This window comes from Haemorhous mexicanus, chromosome 13 (genome assembly GCF_027477595.1).
Source record: "Haemorhous mexicanus isolate bHaeMex1 chromosome 13, bHaeMex1.pri, whole genome shotgun sequence".
Classification (NCBI taxonomy): Eukaryota; Metazoa; Chordata; class Aves; order Passeriformes; family Fringillidae; genus Haemorhous; species Haemorhous mexicanus.
Window position 1 is genome coordinate 4,730,539 of NC_082353.1, and position 23,413 is coordinate 4,753,951.

At 50.7% G+C, this 23,413-nt stretch overlaps 1 long non-coding RNA gene across 1 annotated transcript in view; it reads right to left on the reverse strand.

The window, feature by feature from the left end:
* LOC132333170 (uncharacterized) overlaps window positions 1–23,172 on the reverse strand; it is a 63,074-nt gene extending 39,902 nt beyond the window's left edge. The window contains exons 1-2 of the long non-coding RNA XR_009488080.1: window positions 22,175–23,172; window positions 18,612–18,865 (exon numbers count right to left, since the gene is read on the reverse strand). This is a non-coding gene — a long non-coding RNA (uncharacterized LOC132333170). The remainder of the gene's footprint in view (window positions 1–18,611; window positions 18,866–22,174) is intronic.
* Window positions 23,173–23,413: the final 241 nt, after the last annotated feature.

Genomic DNA, 23,413 nt, shown 5'->3' on the forward strand with positions numbered 1-23,413 from the left:
AGCCCTGATCCCTGTGGCATGCCTTTGGAAAAGTACCTCCTTGACCAGCTCCCATCACCTCCTCCATGGGAAGGACCTTACCTGGAGGTGTGCAGAGCTCCTAGAGCAGCTCCTTTGCCCCTGGGGAAAACCCACCAACTGCACCAACAGTTTCTACAACAAATTAAAAAGAAAGCAGGAAGGAACATCACTGTCACAGGATGGCTCTCTGTTGAGCAGCTCTGCTGGGCTTGGCTCTTTACAGGATTTTATTCAACTTTTGGGCTCCCTTCCTATCCTAAACAGATCTGGACATTGTTAACTTTTCTAAATCTTCTCTTACCTTATTGGCTGTGTGTCAGAAATAGGTGGCATGAGTCAATCACAGAGGACCAGTATATAACATTGTAAGCTACTTCCCTCAAGTGGAGGGAATAAAAATCACCCAACTGTGTGTCACAGGCTCTGTGTGTACCTCAGGTAGGGGGAAGATAATGGGGGATGCAGGAGGTGGAACCTCCCAACCTGTCTGAAAGGTGTTAGGAGAGTAGAAACATTGCCAGTGACAGTGCAGAATAAACTTTCCCACTGCACAGACCTCAGGGCACATGGGGGCACCCTTTGTGTCAGATCCCAAAGGGGCAGGAGCTCTGAGAGCTCAGCAAGTTCCCACAGGGACAGCTCCTCTACATCCATGCCCAGGCTCTGGGAACGTGCTGAATGCAAGCTGAGATGAGTGACAAGTGCTCCTACACAGCATTTCAGCACAAATGGAAGAGACTGCTTAGAAGCAGCTTGAGGGGGGGGTGAAAGACCTGAGTCCTGTGGAACAAAGCTTTCCTGCCTCCCAGAGCTGGGGCTGCCAGGCAGGATGGGATGGAGGGCACCAGGCCCAGCTGAGGGAGCTGGCAGAACTTGTGGTGGGACCTGCACTCACCCCAAGGCTCTGTCTCATCTTATGGTTGCTGTTTTCCTTAGAGAAGCCAATGAAACACAAAGAATCCCCATTTCACCACAGTTCTACAGGTGTGGAGAAAGGAGCCCAGCTCCAGCCTCTTCCCTGTGCTGCGAGCAGGAGGATGTTTCATCCCCTGCAAATGCAAAGAGATAAGAGGGGTTTAGCACAAGGCAGGATTTGTTTCTGATCAGCCCAACAAAAGGACACACAACCCGTTTATCACTGGAAATTAATTGTGCCATCAATGCAGATGCCTGCAATTACTTCTGTTAAATATTATCTTTAATTAACTGTAAAATATATAATTAATAAACTTGCCCCCTCATTTTTGTTAAGTTTCACTGCTAAGACCTTATTACTGAAATAAATCTTCCTAGCAACACACGTTGACAGAGCAGAGGAAGGTGCACGCCTCCAGCACAGGATAATTTCTGTATGGGAAGTGGAATTAGGAGGGAGGAATAATCACCTCTCTTCATGGCTAGGACTGTAGAGACACCCCACTCTGCCACCAGTTGTTTCAGCTCATGCTGCTTGGAAGCAGGCACAGAGAATCTGCTTTGGCTGGCAGGGATGGCACACTCTGAAAGCTGTCAGGCAGATGCATGCTTGTCTTTCAAGCCTGGAGAAACAAAAAAATAAATTTCCTTTTCTGATTTACAGTCCATTAAAGAAGTTTTCTGACTGTAAAACTGAACAGAAAGACCTCAGTGGTTAGGCTGGTTCTTTTAGAAGCCCTGTGTTGCTCCAGCTCTCAGTGCTGGGCTAGAGCTGCATGACTGATTTGCTTCCCACTTACATCAGAACTGTTTGGATTCAGGGAGGTTTGGGGATGGCTCTTTAACCATCCCAATTAGAAACGCTTCAAAAACATTGCTGAAATTTGACTCCAAGCATAAAATTCCCCTTAGACTTTGTCTCCACTTGTGATCTTTACCTCAAGTTCATTGATTGCCAGATTAACCAGAGGTAATTAAAATATTTCCAAAGGCTGTTCTGGGCAACACTTTTTGCCTTGCTGCAGGTGACAAATGTTCATGGTTTGCCCGAGGCTGGTGTTCCCTCCTGCCTGAGCTGAGCATGCCAAACCCAGAGGAATGCCTGCTCCATCACCATCCTCCCTGCCTGGGGAAGGTGGCACAGGGACCCAGGCACTGCTGGCACGAGGGAGGAGTGTGCAAGCACAGAGATCCAGCTCCTGGGCATGGAGAGACAGAAAGAGGCCCACAGGGGAAAGGCTGTACGGCTTTTAAGGAAATTCTGCAATTTCCCTGCTTTTGGTGGTACCTGGATGGCCCCCAGCAGAGCCCACAGGCTGCAGAGCCATTTGCCCACAGCCTGGCAGTGCCAGTGTAGGTGAACTTCAGAAACAGAAGCACAGCATCACTGAGGCTGGGAAAGACCTCTGAGATCACCAAGTCCAACTCTCCACCCAGCAGCACCACCATAAATCATGTCCTCAGGTGCCATTTACTCATCTTTTTTGGACTTTTCCAGGAATGGTGGTTCCACCACTTTCCTGTTCCAATGCCTGACCACCCTTTCTTGTGGAGAAATTTTTCCTAATACCGGGTCTAAACCTCCCCTGGCACAATTTTCCCTTCAAGGCCCTGGTTTGGTGGCATTTGGAGCTATTTCACAGAATCACCAAGGTTGGAAAAGCCCTCCAAGACAATCAAGTCCCACCTATGACTGATCCCCACCTTGTCACCAGCCCAGAGCACTGAGTGCCACATCCAGGCATTCCTTGGACACCTCCAGGGATGGGGACTCCAAACCTCCCTGGGCAGCCCATTGCAATGTCTAAGCAACGTTTCCATGAAGAAATTCCTCTTATGTCCAGCCTGAAGCACCCCTGGCACAGCCTGAGGCCTTTTCCTCTTGTCCTTAGTAGAAGAGGAGAAGGATTCTCACCTTAACCACTGGACCAAGGTTTTGGCAATGAGATGAACGTGGGGAGCCAGAGGGTGTCAGTTCCTGGCCATCCACTAGCACTTTGTCACCCTGTTTTGCAGCTGGGGGCAGACTAAAAAGGGCTCTCTGGGTTGTGAGTGCTGGAAATGCCCAGCCCCTGACACAGAGCAGGTCCTGTCTCAAAAAAACATACTGGAGAGCCTCACCCTGCTACAGCCTTGAGTCCACTTCATTTAACTACCACTTAAAAATGGTGTCAGACAAATGTTAAAACAGCCAGCCAATTTGATTACACAAAAATTTTAGAGTCAGCAAATTATCTAGTGAAATGATGCACATAGAAATGTTAATTCAACAGCAACCAAAGCCTTCCACATCCCTTAACATCTAAAGATGATAATTCTACACAAAGAAAAGAGAGGCCTGAGCATACTGTCCTTGCTGGAGAAATTACAGGAATATTCTAGCTCCCACCTACACAGTATCCTATACTATACAGTATCCTATACCTACACAGTATCCTATACCTACACAGTATCCTGCAGTGATATAAATAGCAGGGGCTGAGGGAGAGTTTAGAAGTGGGTTTGGGTTGGAAGCTCAGAAATCATATTTTTTGCCCTGGGTTTGCTGGGAGAGAGGCTCCTGTATCAGCCCATTCCCACCATGTGCCTCTCTGCAGAATCTTTCTGTATAAAAGTCTAATTTTCCTGTTCTATACAAAGCATAAAGGTACTTTATTTTCACACACACACACTCCCACCCTTGGGAGTGAGGACCCTTTGTGCCCACTCCCAGGTATTTTGTTCCTCAGGATCCCTGCTGGATCAGACCAGGAGCACTGGAGAGGGAGAATGGAAGAGTTAAGCAACTTAACTCTCTGGCTCTCGGGCTGCAGAAGGGGAGGGAGCAGGGAGGCAAAGCATCTGGCCTCCCTGCTTCCCTAACAGCCTGGCGGGAAGGCTGCTGTCAATTCCGCCTTCTGCCTTGTTGGAAGAAAGTAGAAGTGACAAGAGGCCCTCCAGGCAGGCAGCCAGGAACCAGAAATTCATTTGTGCTACCTCCTGAAACTGGACGTTTTTTTTGGAGACCCTTTCCCTGAAATTGTTTTGACTTAAAAGAAAGGACTGTCATCGCGGTTCAGGGCCAATTCATCACCCCTGCTCTCCTGGCTCTCCTTGCCTCCATGCAAGCACACTTGCACAAAGGGATTTCCATTTTCTGGGCTGCTCTACAACCAGCCTCACCCACAATAAATACACAGACACATAAATATGCACACACACACACAAACACTGTTATTTATAGGTACAGACAGACGCCCGGCCGGGTGTGTTCCTTCGCTGTGTAACACGAGGGCTGCGAGCACCACGGCAGCTGAATTTACTCCACACTCCCAGCTCAGGAAGCAGAGTGTGGGCCATACGGTCTGTCCCAGGGGCTTAGACCAACTGGTTATTGGCTGGTGCTGTTGTTCCTCTAACAAGCCCCTGGATATATGGCAGGGGCTGCAGAGATATGCAGCTGGAGGAGCCTCTCCCTGTCAGCAGCAATCTGTCACCGCGCGCTCGCACCCGCCCCGTGCAGCACAAAAGCTGCACGCCAGTGTCAGCACAAAGGTCAGGCTGCAGGTAGGCTGGGGGGGGTTCTTCATTTCTGAGAACGCTCAGCCAGCTTGAGGCACCGTCTGGATGCTGCAGCAGGAATTTCAGCCTCACAGATGCCTGGCTATAATTTAAAATGAGGCAGCATTTCCATTACAAACCCCATTTTTCCCTGTGGATTTATTCCTCAGCTATTCAGCTCCACTTTGGGATGGACCTTCTTCACATTTTTCCTGCACAACATTTAAATCCAGCTCAGCCTCTGTTGGTTGTGAGATGGAGAAGGAAATTACGTATGCACACAAACACTCACGAGCACACACAAAAAGCTTACACAAACATATGCCCGAAGAGAGATCTGTCACAAAAAACCAGACCAGCCAATGCAAATCAGCTCAGTTTTAAAAGTGAATTAATTTGACTTGATTATTCTAAATTATTAACAAATTCCAGCAACCTCAGAATGCAATAGCCACATTCGAGCTTTCATCTAGGTTAGATGGAAACAGATAACTTACACTGATAGAGATGATATCAGTATAAATCTGTGACAGCAAAGTTGGAGGCACAAACCCGACCCACTCAGAGCCCCTCTCCTTGCAGCAGTGTGTTAACAACTCCTGGATGCTTCCCCTCCCCTGAAATATTCCAGTGCCATGAATCACCCCTGACAGAGCCAGAATCCCCCTGTTTCCCTGACTGCCAGGTGAAACCTGACCTGCACCACACTCCTGTCTGTTTATGACTTGCTCTGCCTTAGAAAGCCCATTTTGTTAGGGGTTTTTTTAACTCTCTATCGATTCTACTTTGATGTAGTCCAATAAAGCACATTGACAGGAGCAATTTTTGTTGGCCAGTGCCTCCAGTTCCAAGAAAGCCTTCCTGGCATATGAAGAAGGGTTAAGAACCTGGCAAGTACTATACAGGTTATCCAGTTATCCCAGATTACCAGGTCCATTTAATCCAAGCCCAGGCCTGAGATGAGGAATGACCTCCTGTTTCTCCCACTCCCAAGCAGAAACAGGTATGATTCTCTCTATGATCACTTCCTCACACCACCTAGAAACATTAGGAACTGTGACAAAGATTTTCTCCATCTTAGAAGGAAAAAGCTGTAAGTGGCCACTTGAAGGAGATGAGCATTTCCTCACCTCTGATGGCACAGAAACCAATCCTGGGGCACCAGAGCTGGCACTGGTACCAGCAGGGCTCGAGCACCTGGAAATTGTAAGATGTGCCTATTCACATTTCTGCACAGGTGTGCAAATGCAAATTGTTCCAGTGCCACAAAGATCTTGATGAGGCAGTTAGGAATACTAGGGATTTATCCTGTCAGCTGGAAACATTGCTGGTGTCCACAAGATATGCTGTATTCCCTTTTCCTTTCCTGGTTTCACACTCAGACCTTGCTCCTGAGGCTGGGGAAGCACTCACCAAGAGCATCACTCAGGGAAGACATTTAGTAGATGTTAAGATGGCTCCAAAGTGCAACCTAACAGTTTCCTTGCCTCTTGCTAAGAGGGCAGAGGAGCAGAGCTGAGAGCTGCAGGGATTGGAAAACTCAGCTCAATTTAGCTACAGGGCAGTTTAAAGTGCCTGTTGCATCTTTCATTTAAGCACAGCAAATCCCCTCACTAAGCACCAGCTCAGGTGGCCATAACTCCTGGAATGCTAAGTGGGGAGTAGGTGTTGGACAGGCCATGCATCAGACAGAGCAGGGAGCAGCTGGAGAGGGACACTGTCCTTCCAGGGAGGAGATGCCACCTGTCAGCAGCGCCCGCCGCTCCGGAGGCATCCGACCACGCTGGATTCTCATCCATCCAAAGCTTCCTGCAGTCACCAAGCATGGATAGGGTTTCACTCCTCACCAGCTGGAGCTCCAGGAAAGGCAAGCCCAAGTCTCTCTCCAGAGATGAAGATGAGGGGGAACAGAGAGGCTGCAGTCGTGACACAGCAGAGATGGCCACTGGGCACCTCCCGTGCCAACGGGACACTTGGGTGCTGAAAACACAGCTCAGCACTTACAAAAGGAAAAGAACACAAAGAAAACATGCTCTCAAAACCCACCCAAACCTCCTGCCCCTGTGCCACACTCCCAGGGAGCCCCTGCTGCAAGAAGGGGGACAAGGCACAATTATTTGCCATGAGGCTGTGAGCACCTAACTTAGGGCTCTTCATTTTCAGAGGAAGAGCTGCAGAGCCTCCTGTCTCCTCACAGAGAGCCCTGCCCAGCACCAACAGGAGGTTTCCTCATCCATCCATCCATCCATGCACCCTGAGCTCCATGAGCAGCTGGCAGTGCCCAGGGCTTAGGAAGGATGGCTGAGTGTGGCAGCCAGGCTGGAGCACAGGCAGACAGGAGCAGGGAGAGGAGCTGCAGCAGCCCTGGGTGAGCTGAGATGGACAGAGGGCTCTGCACAGTGACCCCTGGAGTGTGGCTGCTCCAGGATCCCCCAGAGCTCCCACATGGCAGCTCCCGAGTGCTCAGGACCGCTGGGGCTGCCAGGACAAACACGTGGCGCTCACTGGCATCCCACCCAGGAGTTATGAAGCCATCACTTGCTCAGGCTGTCCCCAGACAGTGCCAGCAGAGCACTGCCTGCTCTCACCTGATGGGCATTTTTGGATGCTCTCCCTGAGAGGCAGCTTTGGAGCTTTGGGACTTGCCGAGGAGAACGAGGCCAAATTCCCAGCCTTTCTGCTTCCCCACTTCTGCCCTGCTTTCTCTTTTCTGGAAAGTTTTCCCATGCTAAGTATAACTCCTAACAGGTGCATGACCAGAGGGGACTGTCAGGGGTGCAGCTGTCCCCACAGAGGCCTGGCTCCATCTCCATCTGTCTCACTGGAGCTGTCCATGCTGCCTAGCTGAGCTCTCTGGACACAGGATGGGGGAGCATCAGGGATGCAGGCAGGAAATGCACGTACACACACACACAGGGAGGGAGATTGTGCCAGGGAATGCCACAAACAAAGCCTCTGACATCAAACTAATGCATCCTTTGAGGCTTTCAAGACCCCTTGGTACACGCAGGCAGGCTGCCAGCTAACTCATCTCTCTTCCTTGCCATGCTACCAGCCTGATGCCAAGGTCAAGCTTTAAAGGAAAGCTGGCTGCTCTGTAATCCCCTGTGCCTCATTTGGGGATGCCACAAACTCGTAAGGATCAGTGACAGAAAATATTTGACTGGGGCTGAGGCCAGTGTGATGCCTGAAGGGTTCCCTTGCCCAGGCAGCTGCCAGTCCTGGCTCCCATCCTGCCAGCCCCTCACCAGCCCCTTCCAGCTGGGAACCACCACTGGGGCTGCAGGTGACGTAAGGCAGTGACACAGGGAGCTGGGATCCCTGTGACACCCCAGAGTGGACAGTGGGGCATCAGGAGGCACCTCCACGTGCACAGCGCTGACAAGGTGTCCCAAACTGTAGGGGACAGATGCTGGGGTGACCCTCCTGAGCACTGAGTTGGGGAGATGAAAATATGAGCAACAGGGATAAGTGACAACCCTGCTCACAAACTAAAGGTGCTTCCTACCCCTGAGGTGTCCTGGAATAATTCCAGGCTGATAGGACATGAGGAAAGAAGCATTTTGCAACAGCCCACTGGGTGCTGCAGCAGATCTGGTTCACAAATCTGGGTCCTGGGACATGTGCTGTGCTAACAGGCTGGCTTGGCCTAATGGGAGGGTGATGAAAACCATCTGCAGGGAATAGGATGGCACAGTGACATCAGCACCACTGCAAGAACAGAGGAGGTTTCTGCAGTCACACTGGGCCACCACAGAACATGCTCCACACTGTGCTTTGACCTCAGAGTCCCACATCTGAATTTGGGGAACCCAGAGCCCAGCTCCCTGCTCATGCTTCAGGAAACTGAGCCACAACCAGCCCTCAAAACTCTGCCTGGGGCTCAGTGAAGGGGTGGGAGGGGCTGGCTGAGAGTGATGGGTATAAATCCTTAGAGGAGAAATCCATTCTCTTCTTCAATTCTCTGTTCAAATGAATTTTAAAATGAAACCACACTGCTGGTAGCAATGCAGTCACACCCTCTCAAAGGAAGAACTCTGCATCCTGGCTTGACTATTTTTCCCTGGATCTGGGGTGACTTTCCTTCACCCTTTGAAAACAACTCCTTTCAGGCAGAAGTGCTGACTGAAGCTCTCTGGGTCTCCAAAGACCATTCCATCAGCTTGGTGCTGCTGGGGCTGCCAGGCTGAGTTATCACAGGTCCTGCCCTCCCCTGCCATTAATACCTGCTCACCAAGGGAGCCCTGGCCAGCCCAGGCAGAGAAAGGCAACCTTGAGCTGCAGGAGTCTCCCACAAGGAAGGAGGCATCAAAGGGAAAAAAGAAAAAAAAAATATATCTCAGGCATCTCTGGAGAGTCTTAACGGAGCTCAGACAGCCCCAGGAAGGGAATGAATTACTGGGAGTCATGAACTTTCCAGCTCACATTCCCCAAGGAGCTCCAGCCACACCTCTTGCCCAACCCTGAACCTGATGTCCCACAGCACTGTGTCCCACAATCTGGGGTCTCTCTGTCCCAATCCAACCCTTTCCTGGCAGGCAGAGGGTCACACTCCTGTCCTGCTGTCACCTGTGTGACTGTGCCAGTAACACCTGTAAATCATCTTTCTACCAAAGCTCAGAGTAAACCAAGACAGAAGCAACACCCAGCACTGCAGCAGCACAACTGGAACATCTGCAGTGTTGTGCAATCCCCTGCCTGGCCAGACATGGGACTGAGAAAAGGTTTTCTGCTGAAAAACCCAAGACATGGGCAAAATTCTCTTTGCTTTTGGTTTTAGTCCCAGACCTCGAGCGTCTCAGCCCAAAAACTTGTGCCAGCACCCCAGCAATGAGCACAGTTACCCCCTGAACACTCCAAAACTGAACGGGATCAGTGACCAAACATGGGAGCAGGACTTTGTCCCTGGCCAGGAACAGCCAGCACCACAAACCCAGCTCAGGGATCTGAGCAGCCTTGGTCAAACCTCCTGCCTGCACTTCACCATCCAAACATCAATCTGCTGGGGGGAGGAGGGGCATTGATGTGCTCCATGGATTAGAGCTGGTGAATTAAGAACCTATAAAGATATTATCCAGGATCAGCCTTGAGAGCCCCAAAACAGCCAGAGCCACAACTTTACTACAAAGCCTTCAGAAACAGGGTGTTCTTCAGTCCCCATCTCCTGGGGCCCTGGGTCTGCATGCAAAATTCCACTTTTGTTACTGCAGAAATGGCATTCTGGGCTCCCACAGCTGAAAAGTCTGAGAATGCAGCTAAAGGATTAAACCCCTCCTCCCCAGACCTACAGTAAATAAAGAGAGTTAAATCAGTTCTGCAAACTAGAAGCATTTGAAGCCAATTTTGTGACTGTACCAGGCAGTTCTGGCATTCTTTGCACTCAGGAGAAGCAGGGCAGAATAAAGGGGGATTGACCAGTGGACTGGGATGGCTCCCTCTAATGTGCAGATTTCTGGAGGTGGAAGGGCTGGCAGAGAGGAGGCAGAGGGAACAGGAGCAGACATTTGAGAGATATTTACAAATGGATTTCTGAGCCAAAATTTCCCCTCAGTTGCACCTGCACATCTCTGCAAACATAGCTGGCCTCTGCACTGTGGGTTGAGGACAATTTAACCTGGAGTCTGAACAATGGGATTAAGCACTGGATCAGCAGAAAAATGGTTGCAGATAGCTCCGATTGCCACTGGAGAGTGATTGTTTCCCTGAGCCACATTGTGAAAGTGTCGGTGCCTTTGTGAGATTTAATGGTCCAATTATCGCAGGCGGTGTCACCTCCCCCCGTTGTGCATGCCCAGACCTGCTCTCTGCCTCCCTTCCCCTCTCCCGTTCTGCCAGCAGGCAAACACACCTTTGCTGCTCCTTCCTGGGTAGTTCTCGACCCAACTTCTCCCCTGGCCAGGGATGGGGGGGTGGGGATGCCAAACCAGATGGTCTCTGGGATGGCTATCTCATCCTAAAGGTGGCTATTTGGGAGCCTGGTCTTTTTCCATGGGTGAAAATCAAAGTTTTTACTTAATTAGCAAAAATCTAATTAAAACATTCTCATTGAAGTCGTGTCAAGCTCTCCTCCCAAGCATCACAGTGAGACACCATCCTGGTCTCCAGCAGCCCCAGCCTCTGTCACACAGCACCTGCTCAGCATCCCAGCAGCTGCACCTGGCACTCACAGCAAGGGGCTTGGCTGGCATGTCCAAGGAAGAGGATTGAGAGGGCCCTGTCAGACTACAAAGTGCTTCTATCACCCAAAGACTGAGCTTACACCCAGCCATAGACCAACCAGTCTCTGATTAGCCCCACAACCCCTCTCTAAGCAACATCCACTGAGTACTCCATAGGCACAGAAACCTACCTTTGGTACATGGCTGCTTGGAGAGCAGCACCTGAGCCAAAAGCCCACGGCAATGGGCAGTGCTGCTCCTCTCCACCACAGTGGGCTCAGGCCACAGGGAGAGTTAATCACACAATCCCACAATGGTTGGGCTGGAAGGGATCTCAGAGCTCACCCAGTTCCACCCCCGCCAGGGGCAGGGACACCTTTCACTGGGCCACTTTGCTCGAAGCCCCATCCAGCTTGGCCTTGGATACTTTTAAATTAATTCCAGAATTCAAGAAGGGACAGGGGCTGGTGTCAGGAAGGGGCAAAGCTCCTCTTCTGCTCTCCTAAGAGCAGCTTGCAGCAGGTGATCCAAGACTATCAGCTCCTCACCAGGATATCAAAAAAGCACTATAACAACCAGAATTAAAGAGTTTCACCACAGGATTGGACATTCATGTGCACAAGAACAGCATCTGCAGGGACTCCAGCTCCAGTGACAATCAGAGCAGCTCCTGCCTCTCTCCTGCTCTGGGGTAGGAGCTGCTGCCAGCTGGGGTCAGGGGGGAATCTCCCCTCACAGGGTAGTATTGCACAGTTATGGGCTTTATGGGATTTTTATGTCTTCCTTTAAGGCATCCAGCTCAGCTTCTGGGGGAGACAGGATACAGGGCTGGAAGTTCTGTTGGTCTAATACAAAATTAATGGTTCTCTCACTGAGACTTCATGAGGCAAAGCTGCCTGCTCTGGGCATTCCAACTGGCCAAGCAAAAGTGGGGCTGAAAACTCATTCCTTCCCAATGCTCCTGGATGGAACACACCCCCCAGCCCCCACCCAGGCTCTCTGACTCACCTACACCAGTGCAGCCCCCCAGACTCTCAGGAGCAGCACAGTGATGCTGGACCTTGCTGGGCTGCAGTTTGGAGCTCCCATGCTCGAGGGGTCCCTCAGCCTCATGCTTCTCCTGCCAGGGATGCCAGATCCACAAATCCCTGCAGCAATGCAGGTGGGTTGCAGGCACTTCAAACCTGAGCATGCCACCTCTTCAGCAGCCTCTCCTGCTGACTAAAGGGCTGCCTGTCAGGTTAGGCAGGAACAGCTGTCTCAAAAACTGTATTTCAGGATTCACACAGAGGTTCCTTCTGATTGTATGGAACAACACCTCATTTATCATTCAGAGTGCCAGACAGAGCCACTCATCTTCACTGGATGACACCTTTTATCTACAAACACCTAGACTGACTCACAACCAGCCTGTGAACCCATCAGGATCTTTTTACCATGCCAGGGGCATGTTCTCCTGGCTCACATCCAGCACAGCGCTGGGGCTGGAAGAATTCCTTGCTCCCATGAGGACTTTTTCAGGGTTTTTCTGAGCAGACACTGTGCTCCTAGTGACTGGAGCAGGCTGTTTTTGTGGAGCTGATTATTTTGGTATCCAAGTGGAAGCCAAGCTCTGCAATTGCCTTATGTGTGGCTGGCTTGTGGCTTGCCCTGAGGGAATCCATAGCACTGCTGGGAATTCTGACCCCAGAGTCCTGACTCAGGCATTCTGCAAAACCACAGGGCCTGTTGCTTCCAGGCCCATCTCTCTGCTCCTGTGTCTCTGCTGGGGCCAGCACAGGGATGGAAAAGGCAGGATTTGAACTGCTGGACCCACAACAAGGAGAGATGTGAGCAGCAGTCATCTCCCACAGTGCAGCTCCAGAAGCCTCTTCCCTTTGGCTTTGTGTCCAGCTGTGAACCTGCAACAACTTCCACCATCCTCACCTTCCTATTTCCACCTGATCCTCTCCAACCCATCTCCACCTCACTGGAGGCTGCCACAGAGCTCCCCTGCCTCCTCCAAGCCAATGCCATAAAGCAAATTATTGTGCACTGTTACTGATGGGGGAGCTTTCACACACACAGCTTAATTCAGTGGGAAAGAAGACTCAGGTATTAGGACTTGACTCTGAAATAGGGAATTTCTCTTGGTGGCCCTTAGACCTCAGTGACAAACTGACCACACAGAACAATGAGGCAGAGGACCAGAGCCCCTGAGCCCATCCTGTGACACCAAACACTCCTACTACTGTGCCCTGCTCTGATCACAGCACCATGCTGAACCCTTCCTTCACCCCCCAGCTCTGTCTGTCTAGGGAACAATGTCCTAATTCCTAGAGGGATGTTGACCAAATCATAAAGATGTAATGACATTGTCTGGGCTGACACGCTGATCAATGCCTTTCATGCAAAATTATGCTTTCTGCAACTAATAAATATTGATCCTTTTTGTTCCTGTGCAGCACTGCAATAAAGAGTGACTTAAATGTCTGCCAGCTCTGAGCTTCCACCATCGTTTCCCAGCCCCCAGCTCCTTGGCAGCATCCTTCTGCACTTCCTTCTGACACTGGTGCCAGTGCCTGATCCCAAGGAGGGCACAGCACCTCCATGAACATCCACCTCCCTCCATTCTTCTGTCCTTTGAATGGTACTTATGTCACAGGGGTTCATGGGAAGCAGTGGAAAATAAATGGAATTGGAGGGAGTGCCAGAGAAGGGGAGCAGGGTCATGTCCTGGGCACATTTAGGATAATAAACAGGAGGAACCAGGCCAAGTGCAGAACAAATAGAAACATTTACAACTGCTTGGCAGGGGAATCATGTAAGTGCTAATGGTCTTGGTTCAGACTGCTTAAATCAAAGCTCTGGGCTCGGGCAGCCAGCACCTGCTGACAAACTTTGCTGGACACAGGGATCTATTCAGCCCCAAGGAAAGCTTGGGCTCCACGTGGCAGCAAGTCCTGCTCCATTTGCTCCTCTTCTGGAGAGGGGTGAAGCAGGACCCTGCCCTTTACACCCACTTGGCTCCCTCAGCTGCACACCCCAGTGCCTGGTGGCCACTGCTCCGGCCGCTCCTGCTCGCACACACGACCCCAGGGTGATGTGATGGCACCCTCACATTGGGTTCTGGACCCTCTTTGCTCCAGGTCTCACTCCTCTGCTCTTGCTCTCCCATCTCCCCACCCCCAAGTGGAAGAGAAGCCTTTCCCAGTCTCCCAGGAGTGCAGAGAAGAGAGCTGCCCCAGAGAGCACAAGGTGTGAACTCAGAGCCAGGGCTGCAAATGGATTGATGATGACAGGCAGAGGCCTGGCTTCAGTCACTGCTGCCTGGCAGCCAGGCACTGATTGGATTTGTGGCTGCACACAATTTGGGAGCACACTGCCTTCCTTTGCTGAAGGGATTCAAACCCATCCTGAGCAGAGTTCAGCTGCAACAGTGAACCACAAAGCAGGAAGGGCCAAAGGTCCACAGTGCCCTGTACAACCACAGTGAAATGTGTTCTGCTCCCTTCCCCACACAGACAGAAGAGTGCTGAGAAGGCTTTTAAGGCACAAAAAACCTACAGATAAATACTCTGCCTCTGGATTACAGAGCTTAAAATATGATGGCATCTCCCCCAGATTGTGAATGCATGCCCTGAAGAGCTCCTTCAATTCTGAGACCCTCCCTTCCCCATTCCCCTCCTAGGAGAATTGGAGAGGCAAAGGGCTGCTGTTCCAGCAGATTTGCAGGAGTGGGAGTTGAAGAATCAATGAAGCTCTGAAAGCCAGTGGGGAAAGTCATTCTGCACCTTCCTGACACCAGGAATAAATGATTCAGCTGGAAAGGAAAAAAAAAAAATCCAGCAACCCTCAAATGAGGCTGGAATTACCCTCTGGAGAGATATTTCATCTTGAGGAATTGTGTTTGCTGCAGTGTTCATCTTACTGAGCCACAGCAAGGCTTTAATATCCAGCAAAAGGTCAAACCTAAATGGGAATTGCCAGAGCCTGCTGGAGCTCCTGCCTGCACATGAGCTCCCAACTCTCACATGTAGAAGCTACGCCCAAACCGAGGCCTGAAACAGGGAATGGAGCTGAGCTGGACCACGTAAGGATATCTCCCTTCCCTATGGGATCCCAGCCACAGCTCAGCCCTGCACTCACTCCCTTTGGATGGGTACAAAACCAACAGACCTGCCTGCCTGGGTGCTCTAAGCAGGGGGAGTTTGGAGAGAATGCTGAGAGCTTCCAGATGTTTCCACCCAAGGGATCTAACTGATTGTCAAGGAAGATGGGATTTCAAGGCACCCAAGGGCTGCAGGGGCAGCTGCCAGCTGCTCCTCAGCTGGAACATCCATGCTTGAGACATTGCCAGTGCCCTCTGAGTCCAGCACGGTCTGCAGGGCTGTGGGAGCTCTCTCCTCACACCCCTCAGTTCCCCATGGAATGACAATTCTTCCCACTTTTCCTACTTCTGCTTTGGTACTGCTGCTGCCTCCCTCCACCCACACAAGCCTCTCCTTGGTAATTTGTACTCCTCTTCCTTCCCTCAGACTGAGCTCTGCCCTCTGTGACTCTGGTAGGGCTATCCTAGGCTGCAGCAGAGTTCCAGGGACAAATTAGGCAGACAGGAGGTGGTGGCAGAGGTTTCCAGGGAGCTTCCTGTCTCCTCTACACCTTGACAAAGGTGAGTGTCCACGAAAAGAAAGGGAACTTAGCCCTTCCTGACACATCCACTGTCCCCCAAAGAGGGCACAATGCTCATCAGTGAGCTGAGCTGAGCAGAGGGGGATTTTACCTAAAGCAGAGCTGAAAATCTGCTTGAGCTTTGAGCTTGATAGCAAAACTGGTCCCATGCTACAGGCTAAATCCAGACCCTGCAAGGAAACAGACTTGGGAACTATCAACAATCCTGACAGCCCTGAGCCTTCCATTGGCCACCTCAGTCATCCCACACGACGTGGAGCTCTCCTGCTTTCCTGTTCAGGAACTTATCAACCTCTACCAATGCATCCTCATCCTGCCCACAGCAATTCCAGTGTCCTTTCAGCCCTTCCTGAGGAACAAGGTGCCCTCCATGATGGGCAACATGCTGGTTTCTGTGCCAATGTGGAGGAACTCCACTGGGGATGGAACTACCACTCTCACTTCCACATGTGACTCAAGCCAGATTTCACTATGTACAGAGAGATTAAATTTCTCTAAGGTTAACACGAGATAATTTTTTGTTCAAATATTTACAGTTAGAGCTCACCAGAAAATCAACAGGATTCTGCTGGACAACACTCAACTATCCACATCCCTCAAAGGCAAACAGGGTTTTTATGTGGTATTTAAAGTATCCTGAGAAGCCATCCAGAATGAAGCCCTCACAATTGCTCCTGGGCCAGGCTGGGTCTGGGCCATACCTCCATGCCTCTGAGGGAAGCAGGAAAACTTGCTGGCCTTTTCTTGCTAATAATGAGCCCATATGGACACAGCCAGAGCAGGTCACCAGCCCTCACATGGTCACACAAACAGAGGAGGTGGAGACCACTCAGAACTGCATTCAGCAGCAACATACTTGGGAAGCCCAGACTGTGGAGAATGGACTCAGGTTGCTTCTCCCCGTGTTTGGCTTTGTGGAGCTGTTTGTGTCTCCTGGATGCAAGACTTCCCTGGCAACAAACCAGAGCTGTCATTTGGAGATCTTGTCCTTTCTATCCAGGATGTTTAAATTCAAGCCTCAGACTTGTGGTTGGCAGGGAACAGGGGCAAACAAAAAGCCAAACAATCTGCTGTCAGCTCCTGAGTGCCCAGCCTGCCCAGTTATCCCTCCTGTCCATGGGGAATGGTGGAGTACAGAGGCAGTGGCTCGAGGGCCTGTCACAGATTGAAGCTGCTCAGATTTACAAGACAGAATTTAAAAAACCCAGCAGACAATAAGTGTGCTGAAACATTTAGGCTTTGCTCCCTCCTCTACAGGGTCTGTTGTTTCATGAGCAGAAGGAACTCACCCACAGCTGCACTAAACATCTGGGGCTTGAGGAACATTCCCTGACTGCTTCTGAACCTTTGTTTGCTACTCCCCCAACCCCTGATCCTCTTTTTGACATGTCAACCTCTACTTGAGGCTCCCCTCACCCCCTCCTGAGACTGCTCCTGTCTGCTGTGTGTGCACCTGAGGTTTCATGGTTTTCTGTTAGGGAAGTTTTCTGGGAGGGAAGTTGGACAGAGCTGCTGTGTCAGGTGCAGAAGCTCAGGTAGAAATTGTTCTCTCCCTCCTCTGCTCCTTTCCAAGGGTTAAGAGGGAAGGTGAGCACAGGCTGGATCCCTGTGTGAAGAGCTCTGAAGGGAGCACAGACATCCTCAGATGTTCCTCCCACTGAGGTCATTTAACAGCCTCCCCTTCCTGGGTGGACAATCAGCTTTCCAAGGAAGTCAACCAGGCAGTGTTTTTCTCGGATGAAGCTCCTGCCTTTGAAGGTGTGTGATCTCTCCCAGTGCCCTGGGGCTTTCTGCTTACTCTGCTCTCCCATGCAACCATGTCCTGCAAAGGCATCCCATGCCAGCTTCTCTCTCTGCTGGGTGCAGAAGCATTTCCCTGCAGGCACAGTGTTTGTGCACGGTGCCCTCAATCCACGAGGCTCACAGGGAATGCAGGAGTGCACACAACTCCTTCCTCTTGGCTGTCCCCTCCAACCCAGCCCTACAGATGGCAGGTCAGCCCTCCCTGTGCTGCTGAATAAGGGAGCACAGAGACGAGGGGAGGGCAGACAATATCCTAAACAAATCTGCTGTTTACAAAGTCCTCTGTAAACTGTTTACTTTGCTGGGGAGAAAGCATGGAGGAACAGCAGCTGGAGAGTGCTCTTCCCAGGGGGAAGAACTCCACTCCTGTTTGCTCCACTGCTGTGGGAAGGAGTGGAACTGATGCACATCTGGAAATGGTGCAACGGCATGAGAGAAAAGAAGAGGCAGCAAAACCCCAGCACCACCCACTCCCCCAGCCTGTCAGGAGCTCTGGCTACCTCAGCACTGCCTCCCAGAGCACACTCTGAGGAAGGTGCTCTGTCTCTGGGGGTGCAAGGTGACAGAGAACAGCCATCCTCAGGCTCTGAGCAGTGCCTGTGATGGTCAGGGTGAGCTGTTCCCTGCGGCCAGAGGAAGCATCCCAGCCAGTCCTGAAGCTCACTTGGAGCCACTTGGCTCTTGGGCTGTGTGAGGACGGAGCCTTGTGACTCTCATTCCTCAGAAATGTGGTGTGTGGTGCCTCCTGCTCATGGTTAAACATGGAACCTCAGGAATACCAGCTAGAACATTGCAAAATGCTTGCATAAAATAAAAGAAAGTGCCTCTAATCTCCCTGTTTCCTGTCCATGGAAAGTTCTTTGAAGTGCCTGTGCCCAGGGCAGTGCTGGAACACTCATGACCCAGCTGACCAGCACAACACTGGCCGGTGACACAGTGTGACTGCCCAAGCCCTGGGGGCTGCCATGGGGCAAGAAAGGCTCTGAGGGGAGACATGGAAGAGTTAAACCTCAAACACCCTGGATCAGTCCCCTTCACACTGGAAGGTTGGTTTTGTTACTTGAGCAGGATGTGAGAAAACACAGCCTCCACTCAAGGAAGGTGAGAAGTGCTGTGAGCCCAGAAATAGTCCCAGAGGGGTACAGGAAGGGGCAGCCAGCTGGAGCAGCAAGGACAGAGAAAACATCCTCCCTACACATGATATGGCCACCCCTGACCTGATGGTTGGAAAGGAATACAGGCACAATGACTAAAAAAAACACAAAAAAGAAAGTGGGCAAACTCAGGCTGCCCAGAGCAGCTGTGGCTGCCCCTGGATCCCTGGCAGTGTCCAAGGCTGGGTTGGATGGGGCTTGGAGCACCCTGGGCTAGTGGAAGGTGTCCCTGCCCATGGCAGGGGGTGGAATGAGGTGAATTTTGAGGTCCCTTCCAACCAAAACCAGTCTGTGATTCTATTAATAAAGGTGCAATGATTTTTAAAACAAAGGAAGTGGTGAAACTCACCCACATTTGGTGTGAAGGGCAGGCAGGGACACCGCAGTGCTCCCTCAGCAAGGGGAAAGGGATGTTCATCCAGATTTACTCTCACACACAGAACAACTCCACTCTCAGCTTCACCCTCCACCCAGTCATTCTTCCAGGAGCCCAGTTGTGTCCCTTTCCTGACCAGGAAGAGGATGGAGGGGTCTCCCAGAAGAACCAAACATCTCAGCCAGCCAGAATGTCAGTGGGATCAGCAGAACCTCTCTAGGACTGAGCTAAAAGAAAAACAACAGAGGAAAAAAATACCCAAACTTTGTCAGGCCAAGCCATTGCAAAACACCATCAAGTTCCTTTGTTGAAGAAAAAAAACTCAAATCCAAAAACATTTTTCCCAGCCAACCCCAAAGAAAATTTGTTTGGTTTTAGTTTCAGAAGCTTTTGTGCAGCTCTAAAAGCATCAGCCAGCTACATTTCTGAATGAAATGGCTCCTCAAAATGAAAACTTGAGCAATTTTGTTTTAAACTAAGTCAGAAAGGACTGGAGCTGTAATCCCATAGGAGTGCTGGATGTGTTTCCTTGGCTGAAAATGACTTGCTGAGTTTGCCCTGAATTTTGTGGATATTTTTGCTCAACACCACATGGCTCAGGCACAGTGACAAAGCACCTTCAGATTCCAGTCCTTGCAGTGACCTGCAGGGATAGCCCAGTGCTCCCTAAGCCTTCAGAAACCCCCTGTGGAGGTGGGTAGGCACAGTTTGCAATAGGTGTCAGGGCTTTTTGGTGAGTGAGCAGCCTTTCCCACTTCTGTTTTAATTCTGAGGGTCACTTCTCTTCATACAACCAGCACAGCCAGGGCAAAGAGATTCCTTCAGGCAACATCTCCAGTGTGAGCACCTTGCCCAAAAATCCCACAGGCAAAGGCAGAGGGACAGCACAGCAAATTAATCTATCATAAATTCCCTCCTGCCTGGTGTGACAGGCTGGTCAGCACCTGTGTCCTGCTAATGACAAAGGGATCATCTCTTCCCTTCTTCTTCCCAGGGGTTTTATTACTACAAACCTTCAAAACACAGACAAAATGGCCAGGAATTAACCCACACATTTTCTCAGCATGAAGCTCCAAACTCACATGTCAGGCAATGTTCCAAAATCATCTGCTGGAATGCTGTCCCAGACATCTACCAAGAGCAGCCCTACACTCTCAGCCTCCTCCTGTGCCTTCCAGGAGCATCCCCATCCCTCCCCCTTGATTTAGAGGATGGCTGGGATATGGTCTGTGCCCCTGGGAGCTGGAAGGGGAAAAGCAGAGCTGGGAGGAGGCAGTGGCCTGGTTTGGGGTGAGGATCCCTGCTCCCCATGCTTACCCAAGATCAGGGGGTAGTGGGAGCTGCCCCCCACCTTGCATCCCCTCACCCCTGTTTCTAGACAACCCTCCCTGCTGGCATGCCAAGGGCCTTTCCATGCATGGAAGTATTCAGGAATTCTTGCAATTATTTCCCTGTCATCCCCAAGATAGCTCTGCTGTGTGGAGGAGTGCCACAGAGCAGCAATCAGGGGGCAAAGACAGACTGCCAAGGCAGGCACTGAGGTCACACCTGTGCTGCTCCAGGTCACAGCTGTGCTGGGAGAAAGCCCTGATCAAGCTCCAGAGGGAATGGCAGCTCCCAAGTCAAACCCAAGTAATAAGGTGGTCTTCTAGGGGGAAAGATTAATCATTATTGGCAGCAAAGAATGTGCAAGTCTAACAAAAGCTAAAGGGTTTTTTATTACAGTCCAACTGCAGCTGGGAAGACAATGTTAGCTAAGAATCATTAAATCTGTTGCAAGAATAAATTTTCTTTGATCCAAACCATAAAATGGGAGTGAAATCCTCTTAAGCCAGCAGCAGCTCCTAATGGAATAGACATTATTATTTTTTTGCAAACCAATAATAAAAAATAAAAAAGGGTTAGATTATTAAGTGAATAGATTAGGCTCCCAAATGGTAAATATTTAGTCAAGCAAAACCTGCCTAATTTAATACCTGCCTCAATTAATTTTTCAGTTTGGGATTATAATTGAAGGGAATAAGGGCATTTTCTGACTGTACAAACAGGGGTTCATGAGCCCTGTTTTCCCAGAATTCAGGCAGGAGAAGGACCTAGGGAAACTTTCCCCTGCTAACCCCAGGTAACATCAGTGCTGCTGCACGTGCCAGTGATGAGCTGGCAGCTTCTGCAAGCCTGGAAGATGGAAGGTGAAGCCAAGGTCCCCTCTCACAGATGGTCATTAAATTTCCTGAAACATCTGACCAGGAGGTTACTCCTGATATTATCAAATATAAAAAATATTACAGAAAAATTGAAGCTGTTTCTTACTGCAGTCTGATTTAGTCCCTGATTTCAGTATTGGAGTATTCCTCCCTCAGTGCTTTTCCCTCTCTACCAGACACAGGAGATGTGGGAAGGGAGTGGAACTCTGAGCTCCAGCATTCACAGGGGCTCTGTACACCCAGGTGGGAAAATTTACCTGCTCAATCTCTTCTCTGGGGCAGGTGGTGCAAAGAGTGCATCCTGTGCCCAGGGAGCCTTTTCCACTCCAGACACTCCTCCTCTATGCTCTGGACAATCTGTCTTCCTCCTTCATGGGCTCTGCCCCCTTCCCAGTCTCCAGAGGGTATCCTTGGATGCTCAGACCTTTCAGGCCTCTAAAAAGTTACCTGATCTAGACATGGCCTCTGTACAGTGGAGCTTTACATCAGCAAGTCAAGGGAGGGGACTCTGCCCCTCTCTCAGGTGAGACCCCACCCGCAGAGCTCCCTCAGCCCTGGGGTCGCAGGTGCTGGAGAGAGTCCAGAGGAGGCCACAGAGATGCTCTGAGGGCTGGAGCCCCTCTGGAGCCAGGCTGGCAGAGCTGGGGGTGCTCACCTGGACTAGAGAAGGCTCCAGGGAAACCTCAGAGCCCCTGCCAGGGCCTGAAGGGGCTCCAGGAGAGCTGGAGAGGGACTGGGGACAAGGGATGGAGGGACAGGACACAGGGAATGGCTTCCCACTGCCAGAGGGCAGGGATGGATAGGAGATTGGGAAGGAATTTCTGGCTGTGGTATTTCTGAAAGGTGGGGAGGCCCTGGAATTTCTGAATGCGGGGAGGCCAGGACACAGGTTGCCCAGAGCAGCTGTGGCTGCCTCTGGATCCTTGGCAGTGTCCAAGGCCAGGCTGGACAGAGCCTGGAGCACCCTGGGACAGTGGAAGGTGTCCCTGCCTGTGGCAGGAAGTGACACTGGATGAGCTTTAAGGTCCCTTCCAGCCCAGCCAGGCTGGGATTCTCTGATTCTATGATTTTTACAGCTCATATCCACAAAACACACCGATGTGCTCAGTACCAGCCATCCACAACCACTCACTGTCCCCATCACTTGCACAACAGTTCTCCTAGAGATGAAAATTCCTGGAGCAGCTCCACACCCCACTGCCAAGGGGGTATCACCACTAGCTCTGCCCTGGAAAGAACCACATGGCCATTTGCTTGCAGCTGGCAACCAACTCTGCTCCTGAAAGCACACACTGCAATAAGTGGGAAGAAGAGAAATATTTGAGTACAAACCTTCCTGCCTGCAAACATTTCTGATCCTGGCTTGACCAGCTCAAACTCAGCTCCAGGAGTGTAAACTTCAGTGCTTGTCTGAAATCTTTCGGGGGGGAAGATGAGAAAGCACATGGGTTTATCTGACATAGATCTTGCTGTCATGTCAGAGCTCTGATGCTTTTGTTTTCCAGACAGGAACCATGCTGGCAAGTGCTGGTGAGTGCTGCAGGCTCATGCAGGCTCTCCACACAAATTCCTGGTGCAGGTCTGGTTGTATGTTGTGCACAAGGGTCGGTGAGGACAAAAATGAGAGAGAGAAATGGATTCAATAATGAAATCTTGAAGTAAAAATGTGGCTGGTCAGCTGACAGTGACAGAGAAGGGCAGGAGTACTTTAGACCCAAACAGCTCTGAAATCCAGGTAAGAAACAGGACATCTGTGGCAACAGCAGAATCATCAGAAATAGCAGTTAATCCCAAATTGGGAGCAAGTAAAGCCCAGAGCTTGCCAGGGAACAACATGTCAGCAGGATTACGGGCAAACCTTACAGGGCAGCTGTGATTCTGAAGGCCTGAGAAGCCAATTGTGATCAAAGAGCCACACAGGCACAAGAGGAAACAGCATGGAACCCAGAATCCTTCTCCTGAAGGCAGATGGAGGTGAGTGACAGCCCAGCAGATCCTTTCCAAATCACCCCCCGGGTCCCAGGAGCAATGGATGGGGGACTGCTCACGTGACGCTGACTGACACGCTGCAAGATTGTCTGTGGGAAAGGAACAAGAGGGGTAATTTTATTGTCATGTCCCGCAGGGGGGTGTAAGGAAAATCACAGCATGAGAAAATGACAGTGTATGTGTCTGAGGTCATTTGCATGCCCAGATAATCTGTGGGAGGAGAGCCAGAGCTGCTGTTCTTCACAGAGGCAATACCAAAACAATGGGCCTGGGAATCGGGAGATTTGCAAACCCTGAAACCAGCCTGGTGTTTGCTGCTCTCAGAAACCAAAATGACCTGACTTCATCATTTAGGCTTCCATGATTACACTTTCCTCCCTCATTGTGGGCTGTATGATGGCCTCATCTTGCTGATGGCACAGAGGGACAGTCCCACGCTCAGAAGTGTGGCCACATCCCAAGGACACACTTAGGGGACTCAAATAGACCATACACAGGCAAAGGAGCACAAACATGAAGGCAGACACTGGGCAGCAGCAGCAGTGCAGCCCAGTAGATTTTAGCAGGGATTCAGAAGAAGGA